This window comes from Periplaneta americana, chromosome 4 (genome assembly GCF_040183065.1).
Source record: "Periplaneta americana isolate PAMFEO1 chromosome 4, P.americana_PAMFEO1_priV1, whole genome shotgun sequence".
Taxonomy (NCBI): Eukaryota; Metazoa; Arthropoda; class Insecta; order Blattodea; family Blattidae; genus Periplaneta; species Periplaneta americana.
The window spans coordinates 17,693,678-17,721,024 of record NC_091120.1 but is presented as its reverse complement, the minus strand read 5'-3'; the positions used below and the strand labels follow the sequence as shown (position 1 = coordinate 17,721,024).

The 27,347-nt window shown below is 33.9% G+C and overlaps 1 protein-coding gene across 6 annotated transcripts in view; it reads left to right on the top strand.

Moving 5' to 3' along the window:
- Pde6 (phosphodiesterase 6) overlaps positions 1-27,347 on the top strand; it is an 840,004-nt gene that overhangs the window by 169,014 nt on the left and 643,643 nt on the right. For 4 of the 6 annotated variants that reach the window (XM_069822898.1, XM_069822900.1, XM_069822893.1 and 1 more), the window contains exon 2: positions 373-450. The exons of the other annotated variants lie outside the window; for them this stretch is intronic. The gene's annotated coding sequence lies outside the window, so the exon portion shown is untranslated. The remainder of the gene's footprint in view (positions 1-372; positions 451-27,347) is intronic. 6 annotated transcript variants of the gene reach the window in all.

The window sequence follows — 27,347 nt, the reverse complement described above, 5'->3', positions numbered from 1 at the left end:
TAAAAAAAATGTCATTATATTATCAATTTTTATCAGTGAAATGCATTTTCAACCGCCTTCGAGTTCTAGTTTTGAATCATGAATAGAACGTCAACTGCAGCACAAACAAGATGGAAGTGTTCCCTGATGGTACCTGTGCCACGCGCCAAATAATGACTTCACGCCAATATGTTCTAAGAACAACTAACCTTATCTCCATACTCCCTAGGCCAGAATACAGCCCCTAGCTATGCTATTAGGTATAAAATACCCAATTTCATGGCAATGCAAATCTTTTTAGTATAGCAAACATTTGAGTCTTAGAAATACTTTTAATAAATATCAATTCAATTTTATTAGTTTCAGTTTGATAACAACGTTTTCTTTTTCCAGGTTGGTTGTGAGAAACATTCGAATTACTTCGAGAGGGGAAGTACATTCAGGAGCTTATGAACACATCCTCACTTCAAGGTAAAACATCAACACCATATAATTATTTTATTCTGACGATTACATTTTTACTACGTCATACTACTTTTGACCAATAAAACGGTGCGAAAGGACGTGTTTCAACCAATCATGGCTGTTTGTGGCTACAATTTTATCAAGCATTTGCTTATTTTTATTACTTCCCTAGCATTTGTTTCTTTGTTTGCCAACATTTAAAATTCTTTACGGTACTATAAAACATACTTTACGATCGTCATTTGTTTCCCGCATAGATACTCAACTGAAAATGGCGTCTCCGTTCAAACGTATTTGTGAAGCTAACGTTAGTGAAAAAAAATTTTAGTAAGTCAATTAATATCTATTGTATTGAATTAGAGTACTTTATTTCTTCTAATCTTTATATACTTTCTTCTGAATAATTTCAAGAAAAAATTCTTTCGGGGCCGGGTACCGATCCCGGAACTCTTCGCTTAGCGCGCGAACGCTCTACCGACTCAGCTACCCCAGGAACCATACACGACACCGTCACAATTTTTCCTTCGTATCCACACAACTCAAATGAGCTCTTCTGCTATTATTACCTCCATACTATTTGTTTCTTTGTTTGCCAACATTTTAAACTGCAAATTCTTCACGGTGCTATAGAACATGCTTTGTGATCGTCATTTGTTTCCCGCATAGATGGTCAACTGAAAATGACGGCACCGTTCAAACGTATTTGTAAAGGTAACATTAGTGAAATATAATTTTAGTAGGCCTAAGTCAATTAATACCTATTTTATTGAATTAGAGTACTTTTTTCTTCTAATCTTTATACACTTTCTTCTGTTTTTAACACCTCCCTACCATTTGTGGTCTGTTGGTCAGTATGCCGGCTTCCAGATCAGGAGGTCCCGAGTTCGATTCCCGGGTTCGGCTCTCGGTGAATTTTTTTTGAAGAAGAGGAATTCCCTGGGTGTCTAGAGTCTGGAAATTTGTATAAATGTGATTGTGAGTGTGCCGGGTTAATATTAATTAACCAATCATCACAAATATAAAAATACATCAGGACTGTCGCTGGGCAGTAACCTGAACACACGTTTCAGCGTCACATTGTTGACAAGTAACTCTATCTGTTAGCACAACCATAAAGTATCTAATAGATGCTACAGAGTTACCAACAACGAAAAAAAAAACTCCCTACCATTTGTTTCTTTGTTTGCCAACATTTCAAATTGCAAATTCTTAACGATGTTATAAAAAAATGCTTTGCGATCGTCATTTGTTTACCGCATAGACAGTCAACTGAAAATGGCGGCTCCGTTGATACGTATTTGTGAAGCTAGCATTAGTGAAATAGAATTTTAGTAAGTCAGTTAATATTTTATTGTATTAGAGTACTTTATTTCTTCTAATCTTTATATACTTTCTTCTAATAATTTAATTGTCACTTAAATCCCACTCGAGTTTTGATTTTGTCTAGATAAATCAAAACCTCTAGTGAGATTACTGTTGACAACGTTATTCGAATCTGATTTTAGTCCTTTGATATGAAAATCTGATAAGAGCGTCAATCGAATGGTGTCATGCAGAATGGTGTGTTTGTTCCATTACAAACGTCGATTAGTGCAGATATATTAATAATGGATTATCGATACACATGTGTAATCTGGAATATCACGCTTACTTGAATATCTGTAATAACCTTGTGCTCTTCACATATGTGGAAATATGACACACAATTATCGATTGTTACTTTTCCTGTAACAAATTTGTAGACTAGAATACAAGGGACAATAAGTTAGAGGCACGTCCAGAAAGTGAGTTCCTCTGGGGCCGTTTAGATACAGAAAACATAATTTCACTGAAAGATTTATTGAAACAGATACAGCAATTGTTGAGCTATTTTTCAACATATTCCCCAACGAATCGAGACATTTATCATACTGCAGAATCAACTGTAATACTGTGTCGTAGAAGTCTGCCGCCTGGGATCGGAACCAGTGTGTGACAGCCGTCTGCATATCTGGTGAAAATGTACGGTATTTAAAGAGCGAAAATACAAGTTTCACGAAAGTGAGATGAAATTTCTCATTGCACATTCTGTGCATTGGAGAATAATTTATTTTCTTGAGTTATTACTTATGCTGGGTGTTCATTTCGACGTTACTGTTGTGAGTCAGCGATTTGAAGCGAGTTTCAGCTTATATGTCAGAGAAGTTGCTTATTAATCAAGGCGTTCAATCTGAACTTGAGAACGTGTACGGTATAACTTGAACGTCGTAGCAACAGATGGCGGTCTGTACTGTCTGTGTGCTACCATAACCTCTTTCGAACTGTGTTCTGCGTGGACAAGTACGCAGGGTATTTGTTATCATCAGTTGCGTACGGTAACATTCCACAATGCAAATCAAATGCTCCGTGTCCATGTTGACCGTCGAAGTTAATGTCAACAAATACGTAAGTAATCGTCTTAACCCTCTCCCCATATCCCGACAGTAAGAAAAAAACCCACCTCAGTAAGTGTTTCAAAACAGTTCACATTCCTGCCACTACCGACGTTACCGTACATATCGGTAAGTACTCTTCAGAATGAACGCCGTACTTGTTAGGCAACTTCTCTGACATATAGGTTATACACCTCTGCGGAAGTGTAGGAAGATTGAATTCTCTAGGCACATCGACTAGCCACATGACGGCATACAGCGAGCCATGACACACTTTGAACTGAACACCCAGTATTTCTATTTATGTTACATAACCACTCTGAAGTCTTATTAGTGTAATATGCAGCTAATCGGCTATGTACGCAATGAAGGAATAAAGCAACGGCCTAGTTGCCGCATAGGTGGTGCCTTATTGGTATCACTTGTGAGGTTCAGATCTGTCTTCGGACTGTTGACTAAACAACAACTACTTACACAATACGGAACCTCGTTCAACAGTCAAAACACTCTAACACAGTTCCGAACACGTGCGCAAAATCCAACATTAATATAATAATAATAATAATAATAATAATAATAATAATAATAATAATTTATTTAATCTGGCGGGGCTAGGGCCAGTAGGCCTTCTCTTCCGCCCAGCCAGATTCTAATTCTAACTGAATACAATTGCTTACATAGTTATTACATTAATATCTAGACCATAAAACAACATGAGAGTAAATAATGAAAGTTGGATAAGTAATGTTAATGTGACAATAATAAACATTGGTAAGAAATAGTAATAATAATAATAATAATAATAATAATAATAATAATAATAATGATAATAATAATTTATTTAATCTGGCAGAGCTAAGGCCAGTAGGCCTTCTCTTCCGCCCAGCCAGACTCTAATTCTAACTGAATACAATTGCTGACATAGTTATTACATTAATATTTAGACCATAAAACAACATGAAAGTAAATAATGAAAGTAAAAGTAAATAATGAAAATTAGATAAGTAATGTTAATGAGATAATAATAAACGTTGGTGAGAAATGGTAGTAGCAATATAATAAAATAATAATAATAATAATAATAATAGTAATAATAATAATAATAATAATAATAATATTTATTAAATGTGGCAAAGTTAAGGCCAGTAGGCCTTCTCTTCCGCCCAGCCAGACTCTAATTCTAACTGAATACAATTGCTTACATAGTTATTACATTATATCTAGACCATAAAACAACATGAAAGTAAATAATGAAAGTTGGATAAGTAATGTTAATGTGACAATAATAAACATTGGTAAGAAATAGTAATAATAATAATAATAATAATAATAATAATAATAATAATTTATTTAATCTGGCAGAGCTAAGGCCAGTAGGCCTTCTCTTCCGCCCAGCCAGACTCTAATTCTAACTGAATACAATTGCTTACATAGTTATTACATTAATATCGAGACCATAAAACAACATGAAAGTAAGTAATGAAAGTTGGATAAGTAATGTTAGTGTGACAGTAATAAACATTGGTAAGAAATAGTTATAATAATAATAATAATAATAATAATAATAATAATAATGAGATAATTTAAATATTTATTCTGTGATATATATAACCATTAAACATTGAGAAACCTGAAACAGCTATTATTGTTAACAAGGATTGTTAGAAAAATATTTCGTTAGCCTATTCTTAAATTGGTTTGATGTCTGACAGTCCCTGACATTACTCGGTAGGGAATTCCAAAGCCGAGGAACAGCCACAGTGAAAGAAGATGAATATGAGGATGTTCGGTGGAGGGAGTAGATAATATTGAGGAGTGTTGTGATCGTGTGTCTAGGTTATGATGGGTAGATAAATTTTGAAAACGAGACGCAAGATAGACGGGAGTGGAGAAATGCAATATATGAAAGAGGAGGGAAAGACAGTGGATTTTCCTACGATCTTCTAGACGGAGTCGTCCACACCTGTAGCGCGTCTGGCAGCGAAACCAGGTGGCCTGGGTTCGATTCCCGGTCGGGGCAAGTTACCTGGTTGAGGTTTTTCCGGGATTTTTCCTGTACCCAGTATGAGCAAATGCTGGGTAACTTTCGGTGTGGACCCCGACATTATCACCTTCATCTCATTCAAACGCTAAATAACCTAAGATGTTGATAAAGCGTCGTAAAATAACCTAGTAAAATTAAAAAAAAATCTAGACGGAGTCACAACAACATTTCGAAGGATGATGTCAGGTGATCAGCCCGGCGAATATTGCAGACGAAATAGACGCACATAGTATGAACACGTTGTAGTCTCTGCGCCAAAGTAGCTCTTAGGTCGGTAAACAGAATATCATAGTAATCGAAGGGGGGCGTCACGAGTGTTTGCGCTAAAATCTTTTTCAGAGAAAAGCGTAGAAAGTGCTTCAATCCCCTAAACGAGTGGATTAGTGAGAATACTTTTTTGTAGGTTTCTGCAACTTGAATGTTCCAATTTAAATTTTTGTGTATGTGTATGTATTTATTCACACTGGAAATGGGTATATACCCGGTGGCAGTGGTAACTAATTACACTCAATAATGACAATTAATAATAAACACAACTAATGAAAAATATTAGTAATTAATAATAATGATAAATAATAATAATAATAATAATAATAATAATAATAATAATAATAATAATAATAATAATAATAATAATGAGCGTCCTAAATTAAATGAAGCACAATCACTTAAAATAACATTTAAAGTAAATCTAATTCGTATCTTAACCCTAATAATAATAATAATAATAATAATAATAATAATAATAATAATAATAATAATAATAATAATAAGGAGCATCCTAAATTAAATGAAGCACAATCACTTAAAATAACATTTAAAGTAAATCTAATTCGTATCTTAACCCTAATAATAATAATAATAATAATAATAATAATAATAATAATAATAATAATAATAATAATGAGCATCCTAAATTAAATGAAGCACAATCACTTAAAATAACATTTAAAGTAAATCTTATTCGTATCTTAACCCTAATAATAATAATAATAATAATAATAATAATAATAATAATAATAATAATAATAATAATAATGAGCATCCTAAATTAAATGAAGCACAATCACTTAAAATAACATTTAAAGTAAATCTAATTCGTATCTTAGCCCTAATAATAATAATAATAATAATAATAATAATAATAACAATGAGCATCGTAAATTAAATGAAGCACAATCACTTAAAATAACATTTAAAGTAAATCTAATTCGTATCTTAACCCTAATAATAATAATAATAATAATAATAATAATAATAATAATAATAATAATAATAATAATAATAATAATAATAAGGAGCATCCTAAATTAAATGAAGCACAATCACTTAAAATAACATTTAAAGTAAATCTAATTCGTATCTTAACCCTAATAATAATAATAATAATAATAATAATAATAATAATAATAATAATAACAACAATAATAATAATAATAATAATAATAATAATAATAATAATAATAATAATAATAATAATAATAAGGAGCGTCCTAAATTAAATGAAGCACAATCACTTAAAATAACATTTAAAGTAAATCTAATTCGTATCTTAACCCTAAGTTCGAACTAAGACCCACGAGTGTGACAGGTTCATACCTGCACAAGTACCTTTCGGCACTACACTTATTTCGCTGTCAACTCACTCACTGCACTGATTATATCCTGATTTCACTAACACTTCAAAACCATTTCACTGTTCAAATACTTTGCACAGCCACTATGAACTATAAAACTTCACTAACACAAACACACTTCACCTACACAATAGACTTCACTGACACAATACACTACACACTTCACTGACACAACACACTTCATCACTGATACAACACTTCAAATAACAGATATCAATTACACCTTTTAAATAGTGTGTATAATATACTACCGTCTATTAGTAAAGTCCTTAAGCCTATTTTTAAATACTTTTTGGTTATTGGTAAAGCCTTTACTAAGTCTGAGGTAAAGCATTCCAGTCCCTGATAGTACGATTGAGAAAAAAAAAATTGTTCCGGGCCGGGTAACAATCTCGAGACCTTTGACTTAGCGCAGCAACGCTCTACCGACTGAGCTACCCAGGACTTGTACATATAAACACCTATGTTCTTTACTGATTCACTGAACTGAATTTCGGTGCCGTATATTTTAATCGGGGACAAATTTGGTATGGTAATAGTGCTTAACAAACGTGAATGGTCCACTATTGACTGTGATTTTTCTGGATTTAGTTTAGGTCGGAGGTAAACTCTATGAGAAAATATACAATGCAGAAAAAAGAAGATCGAATTGAAGAATAATATGAATATGTAGAAAACAGAATATACGGCGTTATATCGGGTCTTTTTTGTACACTTAATACACGGACATCACTTTATTTTTACCAACATTTTTAACATTAACCTGGCTATACTCGGAAACACTGTTGCCCCCTTCCATTACAGGAGTTTGATGTTACTAGTGCAATATGTAAACAAATCATTTTACTAGGTATATGAGGAGAGAAAAGTAGTGTATCTATTTATGTCGTAGGGAAATACGATATTACGATTTTCAGTTTGATTATCACTTTTACGGAATTTATCAAAATACAGTAGAGTAGTAACATTTTTTTTTCTAAAAACTCAACTTTTCAGGCGGCTATGTTCGTTATGTAATGTCTACTTTATTTAGCATATTAATTATTGATGTTAACATACAATATAGAGAGTGCATTTAAATTGAGGGGGTCATAAGTAAAGGGCTGTAAGTGCACTTAAGTTACTTTTGAGAAAATGGGGATTAAATATTTAAGCTTTCGTAAAACCGGTAAAATTTTTATTTAAATGTTAATGTGTGATGCGATTAAAATATCCCTTTGCCACTAAAATTTTAGATATTTTAGCTTACACTGGATGCACTTAACTCATGTTATTACAAATGTCACTAGCATTCCTTTGCTTCTAGCCACCTCAATTCAAAATAAGCTAATATGAATTTTTAAACAAGTTGCTGAAAATGGTTGCCGTTCATTACAATGCAGGCTTCAATTCTTTACGCATATTATTAAAAACATTTTGAATCATATCCTCTGAAATTGAATTTATCGTTTCTTCAAAATAATTTTTAGTACGATATTATTAATATAGGTTCTTTCTTCTATAGAAAACGCAATCGTATTTCTGAAACACACTATACACTGCAGTGTTTACTTCACTGCTTGAAGACTTCGAACACAACAGCGGCCGTAAGTTTGTGTGTCTGACGGGAGCAAGGACATTAGTGAAGGGGTCGGAGTGAAGTACATTCAGAAATGCAGGTACAATAAAAATGCAAGTAAAAATAAAATGATGTCCCTGTATATGGCGTAAGTAATAAGCTTAAATGCAGCTGATTATCCCTAAAGAGACAAAGTAGTCACATGTTTAGAAATGTTCTAAATATTCTGAACCGAGACGCTTTCCAACGTAGAGAAAACAATAGAAGCGCTACCGTTTTGTTTCTGAATTTACTGCGAAAGTTACTTTGATTTTAGAATTTGACGTTACAGAACTTTCAGAAGTCCTTCGACTTAAAACACAAACTCTAAGTTCACTTATTGTTTGTAGAGAATTTTTATGCAACAATTTTCTGTAACTAGATTTACATTATTCTCAATTCCATCCAATTAGATTGATCGGCTGGGTTGAATTCACAGCTCGACGAAAGCAAAGTCATAACAATAGTACGAATTACAACTTTGAGTAAAAGAAAGCCGATGACGTCTGCGAGAACATAGGGCTGACGTCTACAGAATTACAAGAAGCGTTCTTAGAGGCAAGTCGATGGCGTTTCCTGCATATTCTGCATTAAGTCTCATTGTGCAGTGTTCTCGGTGACAGAATTAACAAAAGATGCGGAAATGACTGCCCCCAGTGGCAACACAAAGGAGATGCTCGAAGCTGTAGATGTAATTGCATAATGTTGAGCTGAATTTGATTTAGAATAGAAACTTGCAAGATTAGTGGTCATTCATATTTGTTTTGGCTGCAGAATTTCTCTGAAATCTTTGGTCTTTGGAATCTTGATTTATGTCAGTGAGTGGGAGCTGTGCAATGCCAAGTTCGTGTTCATTTAAACACGCAACACGTGTAATATTTCTGCTTTGGTCATTTGTCCTGAGCTCCGAATTTACGTTAATTTTGGTATTCAAAATTAGCCTTGGATACAATTCTTGCAACTGATAATACAGGGACATCATTTTATTTTTACTAACATTTCTAATATTAACCTGGCTATACCTTTGAATCATTGGTTGAGGACCATAAACACCGTTTGCTACACCTTTCACGACTGGAGTTAGATGATACTGGCGTAATATACAAAGAAATCACTTTATTAGGTATAGGAGGGAAGAAAAGTAGTTCATCTATTTACTTAAACTAGAAAATATCGCGATTTTGTGTTTGATAATTTTCATTAGGTTTTTGTTTAATCAAAATACAGTACAGTATTAACAATAAGTGTTTTTACTCATGAATTGAGCTGTCCATGCGGACGTATTCATTATGCAGTGTATATTATACTGTCTATACCACATTAGCGTACACTATAGAGAATGAGTTAAATTGAAAAATAATAAAATATGCATATTTAAACACATTTTTGAAAATAGTAGCCGTTCATTTCGATACAGGCTTCAGTTCTAATGTGCATATTATCGCACTATAGACTATTGCACCTAATTCAAATTACCAATTTCGTCCTTCGTACTAGTAACTCATGTTGAAATAATTCTGTACCTACTCTATAAAAGAGTACCTTACGTACTGTAAATTCAATCTTAACTTCTGCCCGATCCGAAAAGTTAAAATTACTCAGACATGCTATCTACTGTCCGTCCAAGTGGTTATGTAGCAGGGTCGTAGAAAGGGGGAAATCACGTGACAGTTAATTATTTAACGAGACCCTTTTGTTTAAGTTATTTTAAACAGTTCTATAATATTACGTAGACGTCCAATTCCTAACAGAAATTAATGTTTTCAGAAAAGAGCTAAGACATCCCAGCCACTAGCCTTTACAGAAAGGCGAATACAAGCGGGTAGGGGAAACCGGGATACGACATAGGCAAACGGACGATATTACCTGTGCGAAAATGATTCAATATTGAAAGCTCTTTCGTCACTGGAAAACGCGAACATATTTTTGGAAGGTACTGTTTACTTTGACCCTAAGACTACTATGACTATATGCGGCCTTGATTCTGTGTGGAGGACGGTTGAACTTCATTAGTGGAAGGGGTGGGAGTGAAGTATATTAAAAAATTCAGGTACAATAAAAATTGAAGTAAAAATAAAATGATGTCCCTGTATATCACATACCATACTGTTATAAAACAGCAAGACAGGCAAATTGTAAAACATAACATAGATCAGGCCTGCACAAGGTTTGCGCTCTCCGAGCCAGCTCACAGATCATGAGCGGAATGCAGATATTAGCTGCGCTCTGTATAAGGGCGGACTGGAAGAAGAGGTGATCTCGCACAAAATATACATAAAAGGAAGTACTATTACGAGTGCTTATGAAATGAATTCCCGTTCAGTGTTTGCAAAACTATCTTGGACTATTATTAATTAATAAAGAAATATTTATTTTACAGAAGTAATAGAAATTCTATGGCTATTTAAATGTACAATATCATTTTGTTATATTTTTTATTTATCAGTACATCAACACGAGGTTTTATGCTGTTGGCAGCTGAAAGGAACAGTAGCCTACTGATCGTAATGAAACATCAGTTACAGATGTTCGATGTCTGCCTTTATTAAAGTTGATTATGGAAAACAGTTGCTCACAAATATAAATGTTGAGCCAAACATAGCAATCATTTTCACAGCCAGCCTGTGTGGTCGTGGATATTATTGCTAATGTTTAGTCTTGTAAAACTCAACCAGACTAGTAGTATTGTTCAAACGATCTTTAGGCCTTAGGTCACATTGAAGATCAATAAGTTCGAGCTGTAAATCGTTAAACGTTAAATGTTATGTTCCGTCTTTTAGATTCTTCCATACTGTACTGTAGCAGTAGGTAAGCAACGTGAAACAGTTACTGAGAATACACACTGCACTCCACTAGATAACTGAGTGGTCGTTTCCCTCTCCTCTACCTGTAGCAAGTCTATGTCATTCTGACGTATCTTCCTCTCCGTTTCGGCGAGCGATAAACACCGCTCTCCCGCTCCGAAGGAGCGCGCGCACTCGTTGAGCGCTGTTTGTGCAGGTATGCCATAGATGCATCTTTATTAGCTCTTTGGGTTAACAGAAATACAAGTATAATAAAATGTTAAGGCACATTTCAATGCGAAAATAGACAAAGCCATTCTATAAATGGAAAAAACATGTGTGAGATGATCCAATGCTCATGAGAGCTAGGGAAAACATGAAAGGTAAGAAAGGAAAAATATCAAGACGTACTTGAAACCTGCGTTTATTTATTTATTTATTTATTTATTTATTTATTTATTTATTTATTTATTTATTTATTTATTTATCTATTTATTCATTTACTAGCCGTACCCGTGCGCTCCGCTGCACCCGTTAGAAATAAATATAAAATAATTACATAATTAAAATAGGGCGTTTGATCCAGGGAACATTCGTGTTTGATAGAAGGATAAATCGTTTAATATGTTACTTAATTTAAATTGTATTTAAAATATTAAAATTCGATCATCTTGATCCAGAGACCACTCATTTGGTGCAATGACAATTCCTTTAACATGTTTCTTAATTGTTATTACCAATTATTTTTGGAAAAGCGAAAATTAACAGAAACATTTTGGCTACAGATTTATTATTATGTTTATATTATATTATGAAAAAGCGTGTTGATAACGGATGTACTGGAATTAGAAAGTTTTTAATTTGTTGTGGGAGCTCTTGAATCTCAGGAGGAACAACTTTTACAACAGCGCAACATAATCTGCTTGGCTCGTTACCCAATTTTTTTGCATTGCATTTATTGCATATGTATTTTGTGTATTTTAACACGATTCAATTGAGCATAGTTAAAATTTGAATTATAAAATAATGGATTGCTAAGCTAACGTACTATTACTGCATACTAAATCAATACACTCTCATTGTTCGTTAATTCTCTGAGATAATATTATAATGTTCATAAACATTATTATAAGAAATACAGGAAATGAATAAACAGAATAACCTATCAAGTTTTCAGTGCATAAGAAGCTATTTTAATCTTACCTGTCCTCAATTCACTCACAAGTTACTGTAATAACATTATAGCATTATGTCCATCCAGAGAAACTACACTTTCCAATGATGAAATAATAATTAATTATACAAATCGGTTAATTTAGCTTCATACAAACACAGAAAACATTGTCTGTAGGCTATGTTTCATTGCTTTCGATTGTTCTGTCCAAGGCCCCTTATAGACGAAGTCATTTGTTTTTTAGTTCAATACACCGCCTTAGATGGCAGTTATTTTAATTTTAAAGCTCATTTATCTCATTAAATATCAGTCCTATCAAACTTTTTCAGAGAATAAAACTTATCAGAAATCATTGTTAAAGAAACTTTTGTTATGTAACATATTTCAGAAAAATCAATAATAAGCGAGATATTTCGATTTATTTAATTCAGACCCCCTTATAACCCCCCTTTTAAATAACGTATTTTGAATGCCATATAGCCTATAATCTAAGTTACAACGAACTTAATTTATATTCCAATTTTAATCGAAATCGGTTCAGCCATTTTCGCGTGAAAAGGTAACAAACATACAGATAGACAGACAGACAGACAGACAGACAGACAGACATACAAACAAAAATTTCAAAAAAGCGATTTTCGGTTTCAGGGTGGTTAATTATATATGTTAGGACCAATTATTTTTGGAAAATCGAAAATTACCAGAAAAATTTCGGCTACAGATTTATTATTAGTATAGATATTTATTTATTCATTCATTCATTCTGGTAAAGTTAAGGTCATGAGGCTTGCAGGCAACTTCGTTTCCATGGTAACAAATGTTCCAACTACATTAATAACAATAACAACATATTAACACTCAAAAAGCACTGCTAGATACATGCTGCAATGAGAAATATTTTCTTTTTAATGGAATAGTATGTTATGATACAAGGTTGGGAAGTGCTTTTCACAAAGTCGAGGAAAAGTCTGAAAAACGAGCAGAGTGAGTTGTTCAATTTTCGAGATTTTGTAATGCACTTCACAATGTGTTTTGTACAATATTTTTTTACACGATCATATTTTGATAATTGCAACCTACAATATATTTGCATTGAAAATTTAGAGCAATATTATTCCAACGCCTTCGCAAAACTGCACTGAAGTGGTAACTAAATAACAATAAGCGCACTATAATGAATTGATTAACTAGCGGACTTACTCGTGTTAATTATGTAAGCTTGTGCGGCTTACAGCTGTTTCGGTGCTTCATCACACCATCCTCAGAGCCTACTAGATCTCGGCGTCATCTCGAATTTCTCTGCCTGTTATGTGGGTGCGTTTGATTGTTGAAAGGTGTTGAAAATCCTACACATGGACATGGAAATCCTACACATACAACCCAAGAACCAAAAACTCAACACACTAGAAAAATACGAAATATACAAACACACTAAAACACACCCCGATCAAATTCTCAACACACAGATCAATTTCAGTACACACACACTATTTGACTCCACTTTTCAACACCTTTCAACAATCAAACGCACCCACACAACAGGCGGAGAAGTTCGAGATGACGCCGAGATCTAGTAGGCTCTGAGGATGGTGTGATGAAGCACCGAAACAGCTGTAAGCCGCACAAACTTACATAATTAACACGCGTAAGTTCGCTAGTTAATCAATTAATTATACTGAAGTTTTAAAAGTAGTGTACGCAAGATTCAAAATGTACTATAATGGGTCTATTTCAGTATACGAGTAGATTTATGTTATGAAGAATGGTTTCCCCAGCGAATAGGGATTATAAAGAATGGACACTTCGCGTCGGTACCTTTGATGTAGCCGGACTGATTTCAATGACCTTCAAGCCAGCTAAAGCGTGAGATTCTGCTTTCTCCCTAGAGTTGGCGCTCACATCGCACCAGCTAGCAGTCGACACAGCGGAAATATAACACATATGGCTCATGTTGTCATTATTTCTAATAAAAGTTTTTAAAAATACTTTATGTATGGAGCTTAAATCCATTGCACTTATCTGCCATATTAGAATAATATTACTATATTAACTAGTAATTGTTGGTAATTCCGAATAACTATGTTCTGCAGGTGGTAAATTTTGTAATCATTCAATCGAGTTTCTTGTTTGTGTAGGAAATAGAATTTGTCGATTAGTTCTTATCTCGGTACATTATGTACTCAAATAAAATAAATTGGATCCATAAAATAATACATCCGTCATTAACTGTAATGTCTAGACTCTAGAGTTCCTTTATAATGACAGTTGAGACGTTGACCCCAACAACAATTAAAATATTTAATGATTTGGTAGCGCTGAAAATGGAAAAATGAAACTCTTACGAGAAGTAAAAACCATATACCTATATTATATTATATTATATTATATTATATTATATTATATTATATTATATTATATTATATTATATTATATTATATTATATTATATTATATATAAATATTAAACGAATTCGATACTTAATTTTATGATATATTATATTATTTTATAATATAATTTATTATATCTGAAATATAAAATATTATTATTACAACTAGTTGTCGAAAAGACAACCTGGTGGCACTGGATAAAAAAATTATTACAACTAGTTTGTCACTGAGAAATAAGGAAAAGCTGTTAACTTGAATTTATTTGAGGCAAAGCGTTACTGGATTATGCCATAAGGTAGGCGATGTTTGGATCCTGTGTCTCAACTCTATTCTCAGTTATTATCTTAGCGTATGCTCGATTACACTAACCTCTAGCGCTTGAAAGTGGAACTAAACGCTGGCTCACAGAGAAACAAAACACAGGAAAGTTCGCTCAGTGTCCATTCTGTATAATCCCTATTCGCTGGTTTCCCTAGCAACAAGTTTGTGGGTGGGAATCCTAACTTTCAAGGCCTAACAACAATAGCTGTAAATACAACAGAAAACACGATCGTGCACAAACATGTAATTTCAAATTCACTAATTAATATTGGAGATTACGTCCTACAAGAATAAGTACAATAATCGAAATTTCTCTTGTGAATAAATCCTGACTCTAAAGCTCTCCGAGCTTTTGCAGTGATAAATTGAGCTTTTTGTTTGAAGGAGATTTCTGACAACAAAAGACTCTCATCATTCCCGCAGCTAACGAGTACCACAGAATCTTCTCGTTAATACACTAGCAGGTCGACACGTGTCATCGATTTTGCCATCTCATTCCGAGACTTTTGAGTGTCGAGAGATTCACCTGGGAGTTTCTTCCAATTCGGCGCCGGTTTATTGACAGGAATGCCTTTATCCTGGAGAACGAGATTTGTATTCACGTCGCTGAATGGTCGAGGGACCGAATACTAGCACTGTAGAAGCAGCTGGTTCCTTCACAGCTGAGGCGCCTTGCTTCGGTTCTCATTAGACTACAACGATGCGCCAGGGTGTTCCACTCGAATGGCGAGAAAGAATGACCTTTGGGAGAAGGAGTAGCGAAGTCTGTTATATTACACCGGTGTATTTACACTGCATTCAGTAAGTAGGTAACTGGTTCTCCGATTGTAAAACCTGCCTCTTCCTATTTCCGAGAGATAACGCTGAAGACAGAAACAGAAAGCTAGGAAAGACGAAGTAAGTGAACGAGGAAAAGAGAGGAAGTTTCAAGAAGAAAAAATTAAAGAAATAGACAACAAATGAAAGGAAAAAAGAAGAAAGGAAAACGGTAGATTTATCTGAGAAAGAGTCTTCGGTTTTGTAGGAGGATAATTAATACAGTACGTAGACCTAAATTTCTGGTTTGTAGTGAGGTGACTATACCGGGTGGCCCAAAAGTCACTACCCATTACTACTACAGTATATAGCTTCAATCTCCCCATGGATTTCAACTTACCCGCATGTGACGTTCATCTGATAACGAGTTCTATAAGTGTATGTATTTATTCACACTGCAAATGGGTAAATACCCGGTGGCAGTGGTAAGTAATAATGACAATTAATAATAAATGCAATTAATAATAAATTAATACTACTACTACTACTACTACTACTACTACTACTACTACTACTACTACTACTACTACTACTACTACTTACTATTTACTTATTTACTTACTGGCTTTTAAGGAACCCGGAGGTTCATTTCCTCCCTCACATAAGCCAGCCATTGGTCCCAATCCTGAGCAAGATTAATCCCGTCCCTACCATCATATCCCACCTCCCTCAAATCCATTTTAATATTATCCTCCCATCTACGTCTCGGCCTCCCCAAAGGTCTTTTTTCCCTCCGGCCTCCCAACTAACACACTATATGCATTTCTGGATTCGCCCATACGTGCTACATGCCCTGCCCATCTCAAACGTCTGGATTTAATGTTCCTAATTATGTCAGGTGAAGGATACAATGCATGCAGCTCTGCGTTGTGTAACTTTCTCCATTCTCCTGTAACTTCATCCCTCTTAGCTCAAATATTTTCCTAAGAACCTTATTCTCAAAAACCCTCAATCTCTGTTCCTCTCTCAAAGTGAGAGTCCAAGTATCACAGCCATACAGAACAACCGGTAAAATAACTGTTTTATAAATTCTAACTTTCAGATTTTTTGACAGCAGACTAGATGACAAAAGCTTCTCAACCGAATAATAACAGGCATTTCCCATATTTATTCCGCGTTTAATTTCCTCCCGAGTGTCATTTACATTTGTTACTGTTGCTCCAAGATATTTGAATTTTTTCACCTCTTCGAAGGATAAATCTCGAACTTTTATAGTTCCACTTCGTACAATATTCTGATCACGAGACATAATCATATACTTAGTCTTTTCGGGATTTACTACTACTACTACTACTACTACTACTACTACTACTACTACTACTAATAATAATAATAATAATAATAATAATAATAATAATAATAATAATCGTTACTAACAGTCATATTATTATGTTAAAAGATGTAATACATCTTCAACTTCATTGTCATTAAAATTAGTTAACATCAGAATCTTTCAACGAATTCTAGGCCTATACAAAATTACGTTGAAAATTCCAAGTAATTATTTTGGAAAAAACAAAACGAATTTCCATTTTTTTTTTTTTTTTTTTTTTTTTTTTCTTCAAAATTTGACTCCTGGTTTCACCTTAACGTTTCATTATGCATGTTGCGTCGTGTGTGTACATCATCCTATGTTGTGAATCCATTTTTATCCACATACTTAAGCGAGTCTACAAATGATTTTTCTCAAGTTTTGTTTTATGTTACATTATGTAATGCGTTTTTACAGCAATTATTAACTTCTTGTTGGTTAATATTATTTCTTTATTTAATTTTCTCTATTTCATTTTCTTCATTTCTTTCCTTTCTTTTTCATTTCGTTCTTTCTCTCTCTCCTTCTATTTTCTTTCATTCTTTTTCTTTCATTATTTCTTTCTTCATTTCTTGCTTTCTCTCCTTCTTTCTTCATTTCTTTCTTTATTTATTTCTTTCTTAATTTTTTCTTTATTTCTTTCTCACTCTGTTTCTTTATTTGTTTCTTTTTTACTCTTTCTTTATTTCGTTCTTTCTTTATTTCTTAATTTCTCTCTTTCTTCATTTGTTTCTTTATTTCTTTCTTCATTTCTTTCTTTATTTCTTCCTGTCTTTCTTTCTTAATTTTTTCTTTATTTCTTTCTCACTCTCTTTCTTTATTTCTTTCTCTCTTCATTTCTTTTAATCTTTTTCTTTATTTCTCTCTTTCTCCATTTGTTTCTTTATTTCTTTCTCTCGTTCTTTGTTCATTTCTTTCTTTAATTCTTCCTTTCATTCTTAATTTCTTTCTTTATTTATTTCTCTTCTTCTTTCTTCATTTCTTTCTTTCTTCATTTTTCTTTATTTTTCCTCACTCTCTTTCTTTATTTGTTTCTCTCGTTCTTTCTTCATTTCTTTCTTTATTTTTTCTCTCGTTCTTTCTTTCTTCCTTTCTTTCTTTCTTCATTTATTTCATTATTTCTTCCTCTCTTTCTTTCTTCATTTGTTTCTTTATTTCTTTCTCTCGTTCTTTCTTAATTTCTTTCTTTACTTCTTCTTTTCTTTCTTCATGTCTTTCTTTATTCTTCCTCTCTTTCTTTCTTCATTTGTTTCTTTATTTCTTTCTATCTTTCTTCATGTCCTCCCTTATTTCTTCCTCTCTTTCTTCCTTCATTTCTTTCTTCAATTTCTTTCTTTATTTCTTCCTTTCTTTCTTCATTTCTTTCTTTTTTCATTTTTTCTTTATTTTTCCTCACTCTCTTTCTTTCTTTATTTGTTTCTCTCGTTCTTTCTTCATTTCTTTCTTTATTTTTTTCTCTCGTCCTTTCTTTATTTCTTTCTTTCTTCTTTCTTTCTTCCTCTCTTTCTTTCTTCATTTCTTTATTTCTTTCTTTCTTCATTTCTTTATTTCTTCCTCTCTTTCTTTCTTCATTTCTTTCTTTATTTCTTCCTCTCTTTCTTTCTTCATTTCTTTATTTCTTTCTTTCTTCATTTCTTTCTTTATTTCTTCCTCTCTTTCTTTCTTCATTTTTTCCTTTCTTTGTTCATTTCTTTCTTTATTTCTTCCTCTCTTTCTTTCTTTATTTCTTTCTTCATTTCCTTCTCTCCTTCTTTCTTCATTTCAGTCTTTATTTCTTTCTCTTTTTTCATTTCTTTCTTAATTTCTTTCTCCTTTTCTTTCTTCATCTCATTCTTTATTTCTTTCTCTCTTTCGTTCTTAATTTCTTTCTTTATCTCTTTCTCTTACTTCATTACTTTCTTTATTTCCATGTCTCTTTATCTCTTTCTTTACTTCCCTCTCTCTTACTTCATTTATTTCTTTCTCTCTTTCTTTCTTTAACAACTTAGGCGTTATTGTATCATTTTCTGATATACTTTTACATTCCGTGTTTCCTTTATCATACGAAGTGTCTTAAATACATACAAACTTCCATAATTTCGTAACTATTTCCATCGATACTAACTAGAGAACGTAATTACATTGTGTTACTGGGCCAATAAAAAGGATAGTAATTTTGTCTTTTTTTACATTACCTATTTTGCTCTATGTCATTTTATATCATAAAATGTTTCACAAAATCTTGTTGAAGTTACAACATTCAGTCGTGATGACGGCTGGTAGCTCCGTCTCTGCCCAGCTGCTCGTTACCGAATTGGTTTATGAGTCAGCTCTCGCTACGATTTTTAAGAAAATTGTGTCCTATTCGCATTATTATGAAAGGAATTCCACTAGAAGGAAACTGCAAACTGCTCTGACTATAAAAAAGAACAACAGACGTTTGCAAAGCGGGTTGGCAATTTGTGAGCGCTGAAATGCAGGGCACTCGTCATTCTTGCGCAGTCCCACTTTCATATCCCTGTAGCACTTCGATAAAAGGGTCCTCACGGAACCCAACGAATCAGCGCATTTTTCTGCATGTAAAAGCGACATAAAGTTCGCTTAATTTAACATGATTTTCATAAGCTGAGCTCTCAGAAAGAATGGACAAACTTCACTAACGGCCATATTATTGTATTAAATGATCTATAATACATCTTCATCATATCCTCTACAGACCGGAAGTTACCGAATTTGCCTGATTTTTTCTTACTATTACAGGTTATCATATTTAGTACTTAAGGGTAGATGGTGCGACATCATAGTTATAAATGCTCACGCCCCTACAGAAGAGAAAGACGACCATATAAAGGATAGCTTCTATGAGGAATTGGAACATACTTTTGATCAGTTACCTAGATATCACATGAAAATTTTATTGGGGTATTTCAACGCTAAAGTAGGACAGGAGGATATTTTTAGACCAACTATTGGAAAAGAGAGCCTACACGCAACTAGTAGTGACAATGGAATTAGATTAGTCAACTTTGCCACATCGAAAAATTTAATTGTCAAAAGTACAACATTCCCCCATAAGAATATACATAAATATACTTGGACTTCTCCAGATGGATTGACACACAACCAAATAGATCACATCTTGATAGATAAACGGAGACATACTAGTATAGTAGATATTCGAACTTTCAGGGGTGCAGACTGTAATTCTGACCATTATTTGGTGATTGGAGAATTAAGAGAAAGATTATCAGTAGCCAAGCGAGTAGAGCAACAAGTTAATATTACTAAATTCAATATTTTGAAATTAAAGGACGAGGAAGCTAAGCAAAATTATCAGGTCGAAATTTCGAATAGGTTTGCCACTTTAGAAAGTTCCGACGAAGTTGAGAAAGAATTAGATGTTAATAGCGTGTGGGAAAATATCAGAGATAGTATCAAAATTGCAGCTGAGCAGAGCATAGGTTATTATGAAACTAAGAAAAAGAAACCGTGGTTTGATGAAGATTGTTGCATGGTAGTAGAAAGAAGGAAACAGGCAAAATTGAAATTCTTACAGGATCCAGTTGAGGAGAAGAGAGATAATTATTTCAATGAAAGACGGGAAGCAAGTCGTACACTTAGGGATAAAAAGAGAGGTTACTTGAAGGAAAAACTGAATGAGGTAGAAACAAATAATAAGAATAAAAACATTCGAGATTTATATAAGGGTATAAAGGAATTTAAGAACGGATATCAGCCAAGGGTAAACGTGATCAAGGATGAGAATGGTGACTTGCTTGCAGACTCTCCATCAATCCTAAACAGATGGAAAAACTATTTTGCGCAACTACTAAATGTACATAGGCCAAATTGAAATGATCGGGACGAAATTGAAATATAAACTGCTGAGCCATTTATACTCGAACCCACGCTTTCAGAAGTCGAAATTGCGATAGAAAATCTGAAAAAGTGCAAGTCTCCAGGTATCGATCAAATTCCAGTAGAATTAATACAAGAGGGAGGAAGCGCATTATATAGCGAAATTTATAAACTTGTACTTGCTATTTGGGAAAAGGAAATTGTACCAGAACAATGGAAGGAGTCCATAATTGTACCTATTTTTAAAAAGGGGGACAAAACCAACTGTGGTAACTTTCGAGGAATATCACTTTTGTTGACGTCGTACAAAATTTTGTCCAATATCCTTCTGAGAAGATTAACTCCGTACGTAGATGAAATTATTGGGGATCATCAGTGCGGTTTTCGGCGTAATAGATCGACTATTGATCAGATTTTTTATATTCGACAGATAATGGAGAAAAAATGGGAGTATAAGGGTACAGTACATCAGTTATTCATAGACTTCAAAAAGGCATATGACTCGGTTAAGAGGGAAGTATTATATGATATTCTTATTGAATTTGGTATTCCCAAGAAACTAGTTCGATTAATTAAAATGTGTCTCAGTGAAACATACAGCAGAGTCCGTATAGGTCAGTTTCTATCTGATCCTTTTCCAATTCACTGCGGGCTAAAGCAGGGAGATGCACTATCACCTTTACTTTTTAACTTCGCTTTAGAATTTGCCATTAGGAAAGTTCAGGATAACAGGCAGGGTTTGGAATTGAACGGGTTACATCAGCTTCTTGTCTATGCGGATGACGTGAATATGTTAGGAGAAAATACACAAACGATTAGTGAAAACAAGGAAATTTTACTTGAAGCAAGTAAAGTGATCGGTTTGGAAGTAAATTCCGAAAAGACGAAGTATATGATTATGTCTCGTGACCAGAATATTGTACGAAATGGAAATATAAAAATTGGAGATTTATCCTTCGAAGAGGTGGAAAAATTCAAATATTTTGGAGCAACAGTAACAAATATAAATGACACTCGGGAGGAAATTAAACGCAGAATAAATATGAGAAATTCCTGTTATTATTCGGTTGAGAAGCTCTTATCATCCAGTCTGCTGTCCAAAAATCTGAAAGTTAGAATTTATAAAACTGTTATATTACCGGTTGTTCTGTATGGTTGTGAAACTTGGACTCTCACTCTGAGAGAGGAACATAGGTTAAGGGTGATTGAGAATAAGGTGCTTAGGAAAATATTTGGGGCTAAGCGGGATGAAGTTACAGGATAATGGAGGAAGTTACACAACGCAGAACTGCACGCATTGTATTCTTCACCTGACATAATTAGGAACATTAAATCCAGACGTTTGAGATGGGCAGGGCATGTAGCACGTATGGGCGAATCCAGAAATGCATGTAGAGTCTTAGTTGGGATACCGGAGGGAAAAAGACCTTTAGGGAGGCCAAGATGTAGATGGGGAGATAATATTAAAATGGATTTGAGGGAGATGGGATATGATGATAGAGACTGGATTAATCTTGCACAGGATAGGGACCGATGGCGGGCTTATGTGAGGGCGGCAATGAACCTTCGGGTTCCTTAAAAGCCATTTGTAAGTAAGTAAGTTAATCTACCTGTACAAACTATCGGTATTTAAGTCCATTAACATGTCTCATTTTGTGAAGAATCTGTGTAGAACGGATAAAAATTTTCTTGCTCCGGAACTCGACCCGGGTTTTCAGCTTTACATGGTGGCGCTTTATCCACTAAGCCACTACCAAAGAGAATTTCTTCTCCGTTTTACCGATTCTTCACCATATGGAATCGTAGAAATACTGCACTGAAACTTCATATGTACTTCGGTACATAATAGTAATATGATAAAGTGTAAGTAATCACTTTGTGATTCAAGACGGTGCCTTGTTCCGTCGGACCCCGGCCACATAGTCACTCGTAATGAGTGCACCTCTGTACTTGTGGTTGGACATTGTCTACTGTTACACATACTGTGACACGGTACACGAGGATAGGCCGACAAAGGGGAACACAGTAGGTAGAACTTAAAATGAGAGGGATTCAATGCGGCATCGGAACTTGAATCCGGTGTGGCTTAGTGGATAAAGCGCCAGCACGTAAAGCTGGAAATCCGGGTTCGAGTCCCGGAGCCGAAGAGAATTTTTCTCCCTTCTACCGATTCTTCACCATATGGAAACGCAGAAACATTCCACTGAAACTCAATATCTATTTCAGTACATTATAGTAATATAATGTCTCATGTTATTTATTTAACACTTTTTATGGATATTTAATATATTGAAGAGTGGCCGCTGAAATCAGGTATTGTTTACATAGGCTTCATTAAAAATTATGTGTTCCACAAAAATGAACAATAGTTGTAATGACCAGTTGGTTATTTTCGAAGGATTTATTATAATTAGTTCTTTTCTTAAATCTTAACCTTATCCTTTTGATAGATGACATTCGCTTTCGAGTTCAAAAAACTCTAAAAGCCCAGCCATATAATAAATCTAATCGGGATTTGTTCCTATGAAGTCTGAGATCCACTCTTAAAGTGATCCTAACAAAAACAAACCCCGATTGTATCCTTCCGCCATTCGCGCCGCAATTAATGTCACATTGACAGGTAGCACGTGTGAAGTACAGAATTATGGCATGTGATATAAGTACGGTACGATATATATTAGCGTAATAAATGAAGTAAAATACAAATACGCGTACATAATCTATATAGAATTAGTTACTATTAATATTGTTAATAATAAGTTAGTAAGTTTTAGCAGAACAATTAGTAGTTTAAGCATGAATTATACAGTACTAGTGGCTTGTGCAGCAAATACTGCTGCAAACTAAGTTCGTTAGACGTTCAAATAAACATTTTTCAGATTTATTTTCAATGAAGAATACTTGTCTTTTTGATAGTTATTTGCTTCCATAATAATGAAACATACTCCCTCTGAATGGATTTTTTTAGGCCAAATACTTTTTCTTGAACCTATCCAACTTCAGTTTGTGAGTTTCAACGCGAAAACGCAAGTATCAATGTCAGGACGATAGCAGTAGCTATTTCAGGTCATTGTGGATTGTAGGCAAAAGTTAAAAAAAATGTCAGGTTTGCTAAGCTTTCGAACAATAGCATTTTCGTATAGCTGCTGCATGTAGAATTTTGAAATGTAGAGCGTAAAATCATTTTATCCTACTAAGAGATCCTGCTGAAATTATCTGGAGACTACAAAATTTTCTAGGCCTCTTATTTTATCAGTAAGTAATACCTTTTGATCTTTCCTTAGGAACTGTAATTTTTGCGCTCTCTCGAGCCAATACTGAAGACAATGACACATATCAATATCTACACTACACCGCCATTAAGTATATGAAAATGACCCAACCCCACTGGGTTAATAAGTATAAACATATTTGATTTTTAATAACAATATTATTATCTTAAGTTTTGTAGTTATATATAGCAGCCACTCAGTAAATTATAGAAATGAAGATCTAAATTAAGATATTCTCTACATTTACTTACATAACCACAAAACGTTTCACTTTCACGTCATCAATATAGCATCAATATTATGTACAATTAATGAAAACATAGATGCATCATGATATTAACTATAATAATATTTACTTTCTAATGGTAATAATCTCATCAAACCACCTCAAGTTTCGTAAATTTGAATATCCAATACACAGCTGTACTCAGAAAATTATACATTGCAGAATCAGTTTTTAATAACAAATTGAATTGAGCTCTAAATATGTCGGCAATCCTGCAGGTCATGGCCTTCGTGTAATAGCCTATTGTTTATTGTAGTGTGTGCTTTGTTCTGAAATTCAATCAAGTCGGCCGTGATTGAATAAAATAATTCTCAAAACTGACAACAGATGGATTTTGGAAAATTATGTAGGAAAATTGACATTTCACTGAAAACTACTACTTTTCCGAAAAACTTTGGATGCCAGGCATGAAAATGAGGGGTCACTCATTAAAATCCGTTCAGCCGTTTTCCCGTAATTTCTATTATCAGTTCAAATTATATATATAGATATTATATACACGGTGAGAGGGCATAATATCGAAAAAAAGTGCTGTGATCGATTTGTGACACTATTATTGAAAAACTGTCCTTTTTGCCGTTGGCAGACCCTTGATTAAATTTGAAGTGATTGTTTCCGATGTTATTCATACCCTTTTCATTGTGCGTTTAAGTTCATGTACTCTTTTAAAGAGTTATGAATAAAATTTACCGGGAGTTACAACCTTACCACTTCTTGTTTTTTTCTTTCCGAGCACTATTAATGCTTGTACACGACACACCGGTAAACTCAGACGTTAAATTCACTGTCTCTTTTATCGGAAGTTCTGGATATTTTTCACTGAACTTGTGAAATACATTTAAAATAACTGTTTTTTGGCCACTATTCAAAGGTTTGCTTACTTATGTTTTACAAATTTAGTTGGCGACACAGCAACAGAAGACTCAGCATCTTCAGCCATTTTGTTGCATCAGAAGCGACTGAAGTGCTGCTGCCCTCAAATGCGTCATGCGTGTAAAATAAAATATTTTGAATTGTAATTATTGATCTCAGAGTGATTAGGTACATTTTATAATCATTTCTATGTTTTGGATATTATTATTTCAATTACGAAAGAATAACAAGTATATTCAGGCAACATATTTTTATTCAATGAAGGGGTCTACTTTTTTCGCGCGCTTATTGCTTATACATTGTGCTTCGGTGTCATAACCGATGAAACGCGAGCTGGTCACATGGGTTTGTTTTGGCGCGGATCATTTTAAGAGCGGATAAGGTGTAGCTGCTTGTCCCTAGCTACTCCGGAGCACTTTGCCTTGTATTGCATTTTAAATTATTTTTTATAAGGTTGGCTATTTACAAGACAGTATGCTGCTCAGAAGTTGAAAAATTAGGCTCTGAGTGTTATATGAGAAATATTCCTGAATAAGTTGTTTGATTTCTCCTCGCTTTAGACCATACGATAACTGAATCAACATGGTAGGCCTATGGTTTTCAAGATGAGTTCAAATAATGGTGCATCGCAAAGAAAATACAGTCTTCGTGATGTAGGTTTTTCGGGATGAAATGTCGTGGCCTACTGGTAGACTGGTAGAATGGTAGGCCACGGCATCTCGGCCCGGAAAACCTTAATCACAGACACCGGCCATGAAAGCACACATTCTAAAATACAGTCTCTTTAGAGAAAAAGTAGTGAAGGATAAAATCGCTGCTAGATAGTTTAAAAAAACAGAGTCGGATGGAAATTAAAGAAGTACCATTGGGACAGTTTCTAAATCTGTGTTCGACAGCAGTGGAAAATAATTTAATTTTGTATGTTGTCTGGTATTCTCATGCCACACGCGAAGAGAAAGGACAACCAATACGCGCAAGGGAAAAAGCAGTAGAATGCAACTAACGGTGGGTTGATGTCAGTGTAGTGCTGAACAGTGAGATGGGCTACGGTGGGCTAGGGCAGGCCTGCAGAACTCGTAAGTAGAGGAATATGACGTCAGCATCACTCCACTTCTATTGGGGATGATCTACTTCTGCGTAGAGTTGTTTACATTCTTTGCGCGTGGAATGTCCATCAGTGGCGGCACTGTAATTTTCAAAAAGGATTGTAATAAAGTCAATGTATTTATAATGTGTAATCTCGTTTCAAGGTTTACAATTATGCTAGATTTCCTGTCGGTAGTTTCTTTGAGATTTCTTTGCATCTAACCTGCTTTAGATTTTCGAAAACTTCATCACATATGGAAACATAAATTTATAGCATTTAAGTAATGAACCTTGAGAGTCGCTATTCATTTCAATACAAAAAGAACACAACGAGTGACGTCCTTAATTTAACAGTATATAAATAAATAATCAATATACAGTTCGTAATAATGAACTTACCTGAAAATTCGTCTGTTCCATAATTCTTAATATGGACTTTGTCGAACTGTGGTTTAATATTGAAATGACGAGTAGAAATAAATTGGATTGGAGACAGTAAACAAGCAATTCTTTCATCTTCTTCAACAAAATAATTATAGTCCCATTTCCTTTGGAAGTAGATTTTTCCGTGTTCCAGTTCTTTTCAAACTGCAGTACGCGTATTGTGTATTTATTTATTTGTTTACGTATTTATTTATTTGACTGCAGTACTTTACAATGTTAAATGACAGCATTGACTTCCGGTCATACAGCTATCACTCACTTATTAACATATAATTTATATATCGTCCTATTATTAGTAAAACCAGTTAAGTCCAGTAATGCAAGTTTTGTCAAAAAAGGTATTAAACCGTCATTAATGCACAAAAATGTTAATAAATTCTTCAAATAAAGTAATTGGTTTGTTGCCTACAATATTTCGAACTTATTCCATTTTAGTAGAATACAGAGCACGGAAAGATAAGTCGGGGACTGTACTTAACTTATTTTACACAAAAAGTGGACTTAATCGGTTTTACTGGTAATAGGACGATATAGACATAGGTAGACCTTGTTACATTATATGCACACATACATTTCAAATTTATTTTACATGTCTTTTAACTTATTCACTTCCCTCATTCGTC